Genomic DNA, 13,055 nt, shown 5'->3' with positions numbered 1-13,055 from the left:
CAATTAGTTTTGCAAAGCCAAACAGAGCACAGAATCAAACAGGGCTTCTCAGAGCTTGAACCAACTAGATGAACTAATTGCTTCCTGCAAAGGCTCGCATCCCTTTGGTCCTCTTTTATGTCTTATGGGAGGGTGGTGGCAATCATCTCCAAGCCTTACTCCCGTGTCGCCCTTTTTGTCTTAACTGTTCTTGCCTTCTGGCAGCTCTGCACATGTATACACTGGGAACAGGCTCCCACTGTTCTTCTGCCTCACTGATGTCAGACTCCGGAGGCTCCGGAGGCAGCACATAACTCCCAGATAGTCCTGGTCCCCTCTCTGCCTCCAACGTTGAGCCCTTGTCCGAGCCTTCCCCAGACTCCAGGACTGGCCCATGTTCCTCCCCAACCTCCACACTGTCCGAATCTGCTGCCAGCTCTGCAGGGCACCAGCGGACCACAACATAAATAAACATTTTAGACCTAATTTGTGCTTTAGAGCATAGAATTCTTTATCGGCCTTGTGTGATTGGACACACAAGGAATTTGTCTCTGGTGCATATGTTTGCTAGTTCCCAAACTGGCCTAAAGGCTGAGAAATTCCTAGTGGTCTCTCCTCCTAGTACTAACTTGGTACCCTTCCCTTAGTAAAGAGAGGTAGAGGAAATTATAACTTCTAATCTACTGAAAAGCCAGTCTGGATATAAGCCAGGCGTTTCCCACTAACAACAAACAAGAATTTGCAAGAGTAATTAACACAATTTTCCCTTTGAAAGCAAATAAACAGTTGGAAAAATAATAATTCCTGCCAAGATTAGACTTTATCTTTCTTTCTTTTTTCAAAAATATATATATATCAGTAAACCATTATAATACAGTGACTGATAACAATATCAAATATATCTCAAAATAAATACCAGGTAATTTGAAATATGCTTTCCTTTCCTTCGGAGACACTGGTTAAGTGTTATACAGAGCCTTGCTTCTTTTGGGGGTTAAATGACTTACAAATATTTTTCAGCTAGATATGAAAGTCTACTTAACCCACTTGGTTTATTCAAGGTGTGGCTGCGGTGGTTGTTTCCATCTCATTAGCATTAGCCTCCCCGCGGTTTGCTTTGCAAACAATCTTGCCTTTTCTCTCTGGAACATTAAGGGGATGGGGACGGGACACATGGAATTATGTAAAGATGAGAGTGTAGGTTCCTTAGCAATAATGGTGTTACTTTGTTTATTAAGTTATTATTCCTCATTCCCATGCCCAACTGTGTCTGCTAAATACTAAGGAGTGCACACTTTGGTAATTCCCTAGGTGATGGGTAGCCAGAATAAACTAGGCGTCGAAGCAAGATGGTTGGAAGAAAATGAAGGAAAAATTCAACCGTATTTTGTTTCTGTAATCTCTGGAAATATCCATATTTAATGATATGCAGATCCTTTAAAAAAAACTTATTAGCAGTGTTACGGATCTCCTGGATGTGAAGAATTGTCAGCCATTTATAAAATAATCAGTTTCTCAGCTCAGAAACCCAAAAGAAGAGACACATCTGGGCAAGATGATTAAAAAAAATTAGTACTGTTTCTGTGGGCCTGGCTTGGTGGGTGTGGCATGGCTTGGTGGGCGTGGCATGGTGGGCATGGCAGGGGAAGGATACTGTAAAATCTCCATTCCCTCCCCACTCCAGGGGAAGGTTACTGCAAAATCCCCATTCCCTCCCCACTCCAGGGGAAGGATACTGTAAAATCTCCATTCCCTCCCCCCTCCAGGGGAAGGATATTGCAAAATCCTCATTCCCTCCCCACTCTAGGGGAAGGATACTGCAAAATCCTAATTCCCTCCTGCTCAGATGGGACTCATTAGGCAGAGAATAGATGAGGGCGGGGCCAGTCAGAGGTGGTATTTACCAGTTCTCCGAATTACTCTAAATTTCCATTACCAGTTCTCCAGAACTGGTCAGAGCTTGCTGAATACCACTTCTGTTCCCATCCTAGGAACATGGTCTTGTGCATGGAGAGCCTGTTAAAAGGAAAAATGTGTTCTTGATATACATTTGGAATAATAACTTGTTGGGTGAACCAGGTCCAGAGGAGGTATTCTATCAGTTCGAACCAGTTCTGGAGAACCAGTAGCGGAAATCGTGGGTTGTTCCGCCCACCCACCCCAGCTCTACGGCATCCCACTTAGGACCTTTTTTCACCCAAAGCGCATGTGTGGGGAAAGTAAGTGAATACCACCCTTGACCAGGTCCCATAGTCGTGTGAGAATAAGGATGGCCAATAGATACAGAAGTTGTTACTTTTGTCCTATCTCTTTGGACTGGGCATGCTTAAAGTTGCAAACAAGCAAGATATGTGTCCAGCTATTTGCTTCTCACAATCACGAACAACAATTTTCTTCTTCCATCAAATCCTGAAGACCTGAAAAAGCTGGTTTTTGCAAGCTGTTCAGGAAGTGTTTGCGACCAAAAAGCAAGGTGAAATAAATTTCAAAGAAACATATCACTACTGCTTGGTATCCCTAGGCAGTAACTACAAGACTGAGACTCACTTTATCTTGCCTGTCCTTCCCCAGCTCTTCACACACTTACTTGTAAAAGCAGAATTGACATCTGCAGGAGTTCAGGAACAGAAATGACCTTTTTAAAAAGGGGATAACTACACAATGTATTTCCCAATCTTTTTTATTGGGAAACTTAAACCACTTACATTTGTAAGGCAGTTACTCAAAATGTTGTGGCCCGCCAGCAGAGCTGGCAGCAGATTCGGACAATGAGGAGGTTGGGGAGGAACATGGGCCAGTCCTGGAGTCTGGGGAAGGCTCGGACAAGGGTTCTGCATTGGAGGCCATCTGGTAGTTATTTGCTGCCTCCGGAGCCTCCGGAGTCTGACATCAGCGAGGCAGAAGAACAGCAGGAGCCTGTTCCCAGTGTGCCCATGCGGAGAGCTGCCAGAAAGCAAGGACAATGAAGAAAACAAGGTTGACTTGAGAGTAAGACTTGGAGATGATTGGCCCTTCCCATAAGACATAAAAGAGGAGTGAACGGGATGTGAGCTTTTGCAGGAAGCAATTAGTTCATCTGGTCGGTTCAAGCTTTGAAAAGTTGTGTGTGCTAAGTTTGGCCTTGCTCTGCATTTCGCAATTAGGTCTCTGGCAGAATTCCAAGGGAGATAAGGTGGGTGTTCATCAACATTCCCCTGGAAGACTGTGGCACCTCAAGCAGACATCTGTCAGAACCTTCACAGAGTGTTTGTGAAGCCTTGTGGACTGTTAGTGACCATAATTTACAGCCGTATAAATAAAAGAGGGTATGTGGGACTAAGATTGTGATTTATGCTTTCTCAGGAAGCCTAGGTCAGAACACAAAAGCTGATTAATACAGTCATATGTTTTTGTTTGCAGAGAGGACAAAAATTGTCATATTTAAAAAAAAAGGTTCCAAATTGATCCACTCACATTAATATATAAGCGGATTTAGGCCAGTGTCTCTTATTGACATTAGGAACCCCTAGAGTACTTTCAAAGCTGCATGCAACCTAAAAGCTGGCAGCGCCTAGCTGACCAGGGTTAATCATATAGAGCAAATTGGGTCAGAGCTGGTTAGTATTTGGATGGGAGACCACCCAGAAATCCCAAGAAGTTGTATGGCAATTGAAAAACTCTCCTAGGAGAAAGCAGTAGAAACTCCATCCATTTTATTATTAAAACAGTCCAAGATAGCATAGAAGGGGATTTCTTTGTAAGGCATCTTTGAGTATGTAGGTTACATGTAGTTCTGACTTCAGGAAAAGGAGTTCTGTCCAAAACTAGCTGCATTTTTTTTCCTCATTGTTGTGGCCCACCAGTGGTCAGCAGAGGTGGCTGTAGAGTCAGACAGTGAGGAAGTTGGGGAGGAACATGGGCCAGTCCTGAGGGCTGAGGAAAACTGAGATGAGGGCTCTGCGTCAGAGGCAGAGAGGGAGCTAAACAGCAGTGAGGCAGAGGAAGAGCTGGAGCCTGTTCCCAGTGTGCGCATGCGCAGAGCTTCCAGATGACAAGAACAACTAAGAAAGCAGGGTTGACTTAAGAGTAAAGCCACACCTTGGAGGTGATTGGCCCCTCCCATAGGAAACAAAAAAGGAACCAATGGGGAGTGGGATTTTGCAGGAAACAATTCGTTCCTTCGGTCGTTTCAAGAGTAGAAAGTTCTCTTTGTGACTGTAAGAGACTCTGTGCCAAGTGTGGCCTTGCCCTGCGTTTGGAAACTAGTTATCTGGCAGTGCTCCAAACAAGATAAGGTTCGTGTTGATAAACATTCCTCTGAAAGACTGTTTGCTAAGCCTTGCTGATTGTGAATGAAAGGAAATTGGAGTCGTGTAAATAAACGAAGTTTTCTCAGGACCAAGACTTTGCTTCTTGCTTTCTAAGGAAGCCTGGGTCAGAGCACTCACATAAAAAAGAGCCGAGGTGGCGCAGTGGTTAGAGTGCAGTACTGCAGGCCACTTCAGCCGACTGCTATCTGCAGTTCGGCGGTTCAAATCTCACCGGCTCAAGGTTGACTCAGCCTTCCATCCTTCTGGAAATGAGGACCCAGAGTGTGGGGGCAATATGCTGACTCTGTAAACTGCTTAGAGAGGGCTGAAAGCCCTATGAAGCGGTATATAAGTCTAACTGCAATTGCTATTGCTAAAAAGACCAGTAAACCAAAATAAGTAACAACAGAATTTTGTTCCCCTGTTTACTCTTTCATAACTCTTCAGATATGCTCCTAAACTGTCTTGCTTGCTGAGTACTCTGGGAATTGTAGTCCTAACAGGGACACCAACCTCTCCTGGATAAATGATGGGTTTTGTCTAATCTTTATGAAATGACAGGGAAAGTCTCAGGTCAGGTACCAGCTCACCAACCGCAGGATATCTTATATAACTGCTCCATGTAGCTTATGTGGTCGGCTTAGATTCAAACAGGATCAGAGCTCCATTCACATAAGGAATATATTATTTCTTCCTTCTATAGAAGGTGCCTTTAGGTCAAGTTTAAAACGTTGCCAAGCCAATGAGGGGGAGCTTCCACTCCAGCTTTGACATTCCGTTGGGTAAACAGAGGAATATCGTTTCGAGATGGCCAGATCTTTAACCTTCATTAGCATAAATATTTGCTCAGAATGTTATAAATGTTATTTTTCAATGTCTACTATTGTATTATTTGCAAACCCAACAGGCAGTTCATGTAAAATCAAAGCACTACTATACAAGTTTTATGCAGAACTTGCGCGAGGAAATCTTGTAGAAAAGGGCTTTAGAAATGTAACTGTTGCACTGTTAAAAGTGTTCCCCTTTGTACATGTGGTTAAAAGGAGCACAGATTTCTCTTAGTGGACCCTTTGCATTAAATCATTTAAATACAGTCACGGTGCCCAGTAAATTAAACTCCCACACTGAAAACTTTCTCGCCAAAAAAAATGAGGAACTCCTATAGTCCTGTGACTCATCATGGCCTTTTGGTGATATGTGGCAATCTAGAGACCAAAAGAAAAACATGATTTAAGCAGTGATGGGATTCACTGGTTAAAATCATGTTCGCTTCGCATGCGACAAATGCGTGCTGCATGCATGCACATTGCACTTGAAATCAGCACTAAATCTTACCTTTTCCTGCAGCCTCGGTGAGTAGAACAGCTGAGATGTGTCAATCCACTCTGCTGCGCCAATCAGCTGGGCTTCAAACAAAGGAAATATAGGACAGAACAGAGTAGGGGCGGGTGGGCAGGGCCAACTGATCGCCGGGACTACCAGTTTGCCTGAACTGGTCTGAAACGGCTGAATCCCACCCCTGGATTTAAGGCACACGTGGGTACATCCTTTCTTGCCTGTTGGGAATAAAACTACACCTTTCCCAGGCAAAATTGAATGGCATTCCAGGAAAAGATGCATTTGACTTATGGATGGGCTAAGGCCGTGATGGTGAACCTATGGCATGGGTGCCACAGGTGGCACACGTGGCCATCTCTGTGGGCACGCAAGCTGTTGCCCTGTCAGTCCCAGCATGCATGTGCATGCCGGCCATCTTATTCTTGGCCTATTCAGAGGGCCAGGGGAGGCCATTTTCGCCTGGGAAAGCTTCCGAAGCTTGGGAAGGGCAAAGAATGGGCCTACCGGAAGTTTGGAAGCAGACTGTTTCCAGCTTCCGGAGGGCCTCTAGGAGCGCAGGGGGGCAAAAAAGGTCCATTTCCAAACTAACAATAGCAATGGCAATAGCAGTTAGACTTATATACCGCTTCATAGGGCTTTCAGCCCTCTCTAAGCGGTTTACAGATTCAGCATATCGCCCCCACAGTCTGGGTCCTCATTTCACCCACCTCGGAAGGATGGAAGGCTGAGTCAACCTTGAGCCGGTGAGATTAGAACCGCTGAACTGCAGATAACAGTCAGCTAAAGTGGCCTGCAGTACTGCACCCTGCCCACTGCATCACCTTGGCTACCTAGTACTAGTAGGTCCGGTTTTTTTTGCCCTCCCCAGGCTCCAGATGCTTTCCTGGAGCCTGGGGAGGGCGCAAATGGCCTCCCCCAGACCCCCCTTGAAGAAATACCAAGCTTACCTTGGCAAGCAGCGCACTGGCAGTACAGCATGCATGGGAGGGGTGGTGCGGGGGCACACTTTGCATTATGGGTGCTGGCACGTGCATGCACTATCTGGTGCTTGCCAGAGTCTCTTGAGTAGTGAGATGGGAGGCATATACATTTAAGAAATAAAATAAATAAAAAACCTCTTGGGACTGTAAACCTGATCAAGGACAACCGCTGGCTTAGGGAAACCCGGTTTCTTGTTCTGAAAATGATAGGCAATGATCTGAATATAGCAAGAAAGAAATTTGGCAAGAAGACAATTCCGACATAGTGTTTGAAGAAATATCCATCTGGCTCAGTTCCAAACTGGGAGAAAGACACTGGAAACATGGAGGCTAATTGGAAAGATGGTTTAATGATGAACAGAACCACCAGCAGTCCTGAGTCAGCTGAGTTGAGAGTTGAGAATGGGAGTTTTTTATACCTTCTTTGGGCTTTGTATTTGAGCTTCCTGTTCCTGTGCAAGAACATGTCCTTTAATATTCTATTGGCTGGAGGAGGAGCCAACGTCACGACGGAACATTGTGCGGACTCAACGGTTGAAGTCCGCCAATTACACTTTTGCCCTTGGACGGTCCGGCAGGACCTAAACCATCCCCAAGAGATGGTGACTGGGAAGACAAAAACTTGCTGGTCGCAGGGACACTGCAAAGTCCCTGATCGACCCAAGGGTAGCACTTCTAACCAGCAGCAAATAGGCAGCCCCCAGGCTAACATAGTCGGAGACGGCTTCCAAAGGAAAAGAAGAAGTGAAAGCGTTCCATCTGGTGAGGTTATTTTTACTTTCAGAAGATTGTCCTAAGAAACTTTTTTTAAAAAAAATAATTAGTCCCCTAAGTAAGAATAAAGCGGCGAATTTAATCCTTATTGAACTGCCTTAGAAAGTTTTTTGCTCTTATGTATAATGATGTTTTGTGGATTGAAGTAATTGCAATGTTTCCTGTTTCTCCGCTTGAAGTCTATGGACTGATCTTTTTTCTTCTATTTTTTTTACTACCTTAACTTTTTCTTTTGCTTAAACTAAAACTTTTTCTTACTTTAACAAATTTCTCCTTCCATTTGTTATAAAATTATACTAAAGATACTTAAGGAAAAAGCATAAGAAAATAATAATTGAATCTGCCATTTGGAAGCCTAAGCCTGAAGTTTTTTTTCCTTCTTGAAACAATGTATCCTTTGTTCTTTTCTATTTGGCTTCACTGACTTTGCAACAGAAGGGTTTGGAACTTGTTTATAAAACCTGATAAAGACTCAAGGGCATGAACAGTGTTTTGCAGGTGTTCTTGGAAAATATTTTGTCAAGAGAAGGAAAAGAAAAGAAAGAGACAAGAACCCTTCTACTTTGAAAATCACAAAAGAACTTGTGCTTAAGATTTAAAATAAATATAGATATATCCCTCAAAAAATTCTTGACAGGCTAGAGTGGCAGATTCCTTTTTCTTTTCTTCTATTTCTTTATATTCCTTTACATTTTGAAAAATGGATCAATATTCAGATGAAGAAAACTTAATAATCCAAAACATCCTGGCTGGACTCCAAAACATTTCAGAAGGGCTTGAGAGATTTGACAAGAAATGGGACAGACTATGGGGTTTTACAGTAAAAGATGAGGGGGTTGGAGCCCCAGAGATTAAAGAAGATAATGAAAATACAGAAAACAAAGACAAGATGCTAGATGAACTCATTAATGGAGTAAATGTGTGTGAAAGCGAAAAGAAGGAAAGCTGGAAAAGTGACCTTGACAACTTGGAGTTTTTTCCCAAATCCCAAGATGCAGGAGAAAAAAAAAAGAATGAAAAAGATGGAATTAAGAAGACAAATTCATCCAGAAATAAGTTTGATAACCAAAGTTAAGCCTACGTTAATAACAACTCAAGGGCAACGAAACTACGTGAGAGATCTTCCAAGCTACAAAGTGTGGAGAGAAGTTCTAAACTCTGAAAAGGTGCTAAAAAGAGAATTGACACAATTGCTGGCGAGAGAGAAAGGACCATTTTGCTACTGGAAAGACACTGGCTGATAATGCTAGTCGATGATAAAAATTAGCTAACTTTTGATGATTAATAAGTAGGGATTTTAGTATTTTGTAGACTGTTTTAGATTATCATGTTTATGTGTTAACATATAATTTACTATGATATTAATAATGAAATGATAACCTTAATTAGGATAAATAACCGGGCCACAAATTGTAAATTGAGATTTGGCAAAAAGACTTATAAACCTTATAAATTTTTGTTTAGATCTTGTTATGAAGGTATAAATAATTTGGATCAAGAGAGAGGAGACGTGATATAAATAGCAAACAATTGTTTTTTTTTTTTCTTCTTTTAACTATAATAACAAGAAGGAAATGTTAATGTATACTTTTGGTCATTATTAACCAGAAATGTCAATATCTTATAGATTGTTTCAGATTTTAAATGGTTATTTTGTTAACACTTATTAATAAGGGCAACTTATTAACTTATAGCGAGAGAGAAAGGACCATTTTGCTACTTATTAATAAATTTCTGTTTAGAGATGTTTATAAAGGTAAATTTCTTTTGGGCCTGTGGAGAGGAGAGGTGAGAAAAATAGTAAATATTTTTTAGCTAACTATAATAATAACAAAGAAATGTTAATGGATAATATTTAATGATACAAGCAGGTGTGTTGTACTAGTAAAAGTAAAATGGACAGAAGCGTTAATCTGTGAGTTTGCGGGGGGGGGAAAGGGAGAGGGAATGTTAGATATCTTTTGAACCGACTTTCTTCTAGAATATGTTATAAAGATGTAAAGATATGGCAGATTCATTGAGATTGGGGGGAAAAATGCCAGTAGGTGGCTGTGTCCTTAAAACCCTATTAAATGAAAATGGTGGTATAGTGATAGTAAAATATATAAATTCTAAAATGTACAATTTAAACTGAATGAAATATATGTGATTGTAGAAGAAACGCACGAAATGTACCTGTAACCAATGGGTACGCTTTCTACAAGATGTAATGAAAGATGATTTTTGTGTGTGTGTTTTTCTTTAATAAAACCAATAAAAACTTTTTTAAAAAATATTCTATTGGCTGTTGTGAGATTCCTATGGGGTCGTGTAGGGGTTACGTAGGGGTCATGGCTGACTTTATAGGCAAAAGAGGAAATGCAAATCCTAGGTGCTTGTCTGAGCTAATCTGGTCAACCTCTGGCTTATTGTTTATCAGAGCTCCCAGATGAAGTTTGGATTGCTCTGGTGGTTTTGCAATGGAGGGGCTTGTGTTCTGAAAGGGACTTGGGCAATTCCTATTGTGGCTTAATGACTTTCATCCTGTTTTGGATCTTGAGTGAGGGGCTGCTTCTAATCCTACCATTCTGCCTTTGTTCAGACTTTGCTGCAGGGAGTTTCAAAATATCCTGTCTTGAAGGGATTTCTACCTGCAGTATTTGCTTTCCTTATGAATGTTGTTGTTAGTTGCGAAGTTGTGTCCGACTCATCACGACCCCATGGAGAACGTTCCTCCAGGGTTTCCTGTCCTCTACCATCCCCTGGAGTCCATTTAAGCTCACACCGACTGCTTCTGTGACTCCATCCAGCCATCTCATTCTCCGTCATCCCCTTCTTCTTTTGCCCCCCATCATTCCCAGCATCAGGCTCTTCTCCAGTGACTCCTTCCTTCTCATTAGGTGGCCAAAGTACTTGAGTTTCATCTTCAGGATCTGGCCTACTAAAGAGCAGTCAGGATTGATCTCCTCTAGGACTGACCGGTTGGATGGTCTTGCAGTCCAAGGGACTCGCAGGAGTCTTTTCCAGCACCATAGTTCAAACCATAGCCTTGACTATACACACTTTTGTTGGCAGGGTGATGTCTCTGCTTTTTAGTATGCTATCTAGATTTGCCATAGCTTTCCTCCCTAGGAGCAAGCGACTTTAATTTCTTGGCTGCAGTCCCCATCTGCAGTGATCTTGGAGCCCAAGAAAATAAAATCTGTCACTACCTCTATTTCTTCCCCCATCTATTTGCCAGGATATTTGCTTATGGGTAGAGCTATCTAGATACTTGTCTTCCTCTTTCAATAAGCTCTTTATCTCTTAAGTGCTGACATCTGTTGTAGGCTATTGTTAAAAGGTGGGGGGCACTTTCTGTCTTTAAGAGTTTGTTTGTTTGTTTGTTTTAAAGATACAAGCAACATGGTTATAGGCATAAGTGGGAGGATATGGGTACTAGGAAAGAGATAGGTACTAGGAAGGATGAGGAGAATAATAGTAATACAGTTTTAGTAGATAATTTGACAGTGTTGTAGGGATTAGTTGTTTAGCAGAGTGATGGCATTCAGGGGAAAACTGTCCTTGTGTCTAGTTGTTCTGGTGTGCAGTGCCCTATAGCGTCTTTTTGAAGGTAGAAGTTGAAACAATTTATGTTCAGGATGTGAAAGGTCTGTAGATATTTTCACAGCCCTCTTTTTGACTCCTGCAGTATACAGGTCCCCAATGGAAGGCAGGTTGGTAGCAATGGTTTTTTCTGCAGATCTAATTATCCCCTAAAGTCTGTGTCTGTCTTATTTGGTTGCAGAACCAAACCAGACAGTTTTAGAGGTGCAGATGACAGACTCAATAATTCCTCCATAGAACAGAATCAGCAGCTTTTGGGGCAGTTTGAACTTTCTGAGTTGGCGCAGAAAGAACATTCTTTGTTGTGCTTTTTTGATGACATTTTTGATGTTAGGTGTCCATTTTAGGTCTTGAGATATGATAGAACCTAGAAATGTGAAGCTCTCTACTGTTAATACTGTGTTGTCTAGTATTGTAAGAGGAGGTAGTATAGGAGGGTTTTCTCCTAAATCTACCACCATTTCTTCTAGAAAGAGACAGGCAAGAGAATTTTTTACTGTCGGGAAACAGAACTAGATGAACTATATAAATTATGCTGACTTTTGCAGAAAATATTTCCCAACAGTAAGAATAACGAGTAAACATTTTCCAGGAAGAATTGTGGCACATTCAGAGATGGATATTTGTTCTAAACCAAATGGAAACCTTGAAGTTACGTTTTATAAAAAGTCTGGAACTGGAACGTTTAGTAGGCAGTAATGACCTAATAACACCTATAATTATCCTCTCCAGTTTCTTTGCTTTGTTTGAGGAACTTATTTTTTTTGTTTATTCAGTGGCTCTTTCTAATTTAAAAAAGAAACCCTTAACGCTATTTATTAAAATGTTTAAAGTCCAACTATGTGTGTTATGGCCTGCATAGTATTTGCCTGAACCACAAAGGTTCTTTTTCATGCCACAATAAATCCCCCAAATCTTAATTTAAACCTTTAGGTCTAAGGCACTTCACTCAAATTGGGGTAATAATCTTCCTTTCCCCCCTCTCTGATTACATGTTTTTAAAATTATAATCTCCCTGTTTAGAATATAGTGTCATGAAGCAAGAGTATAGATTGGCCTTTACTGTGTAATAAAAATTATTTATTTCATGATGAAATGAACACTTTCTTAGAGAATACCAGCCGATTTGAAGCTTTCAGCAACCTGCCAGGATGTAAAGTTTAGATTTTTTTATATTTGATTGCCAACTTCAATCTTATGAGACGGAGTTACCGTATTTTTCAGAATATAAGAAGCTGAAAATCTGGGTGTGTCTTATATACTGAATACAGCATTTTTTGCCTCCCAAAAACCCGGCCCCTTCACCAAAATGGCTGTCCATAGCTTTTAGGAGGCTTTCGGGGAGCTCCTGGGGGCTGGGGAGGGCTCGTTTTTGGGGGGAGGCCCAGCCCCCAGGAGCACTCTACAAGCCTCCTAAAGGCTATTCATGCCCCCTTTTTAAAAAAAATGGGCCCACTTTTGCGAAAAACGGACTGTTTTGGGGATGTTTTCAGAGTGCAAAGCCTTTTTAAAAAAAATTTGCCCCTTCAAAACTTTGGTGCGTCTTATATTCCGGTGCGTCTTATACTCCAAAAAATATGATATCCTGATTTCACAGGGCTCTAATATTCTTGCCTTGTTTCATCTGGAGATTCCATTAAATGAGAGTGTTCTGACCCAGTTCCCCTGAAGTTTACTCAAAGATTCCTTTATTAGGAATATCGTGGGCATATTGTGAGAATGGTCGGATTCCGAAAGATCTCCTGTATGGAGAATTAGTGCAGGGAAAGCGCCCCAGAGGGAGACCACAGCTGCGATATAAGGATATCTGCAAGAGGGATCTAAGGACCTTGGGAATGGACATTAACAGCTGGGAAACCTTGACCTCTGGTCATTCAGCTTGGAGATTAAAGACACAGCCTCCTCCAATTCGAAGTGACACTTTGTTCGGCAGGCTGAGGCAAAGAGGCAGTCCTGGAGCCGGCGAAATCTGGGGGCTGGGCAAAGGACAGAATGTATCTGCCCTCATTGTAGAAGGGATTGCCACTCTTGAATTGGCCTTTTTAGCCACACCAGATGCTGCATGAGGACCTCTTCCCAGAGCACAATACCATAATCTTTTGAGACTGAA

General features: G+C 41.8%; 1 protein-coding gene across 2 annotated transcripts in view; it reads left to right on the top strand.

Moving 5' to 3' along the window:
• Positions 1-13,055, top strand: part of SCUBE1 (signal peptide, CUB domain and EGF like domain containing 1) — a 204,190-nt gene that overhangs the window by 103,110 nt on the left and 88,025 nt on the right. The gene's annotated exons all lie outside the window — the stretch shown is intronic.

Source organism: Thamnophis sirtalis, unplaced genomic scaffold (assembly GCF_051295495.1).
Source record: "Thamnophis sirtalis isolate CommonGarterSnake01/CBP01778 unplaced genomic scaffold, rThaSir2_p1.2 scaffold_9, whole genome shotgun sequence".
NCBI lineage: Eukaryota > Metazoa > Chordata > Lepidosauria > Squamata > Natricidae > Thamnophis > Thamnophis sirtalis.
Note: the sequence above shows the minus strand (reverse complement) of the source record. Positions and strands in the feature narration are given on the sequence as shown.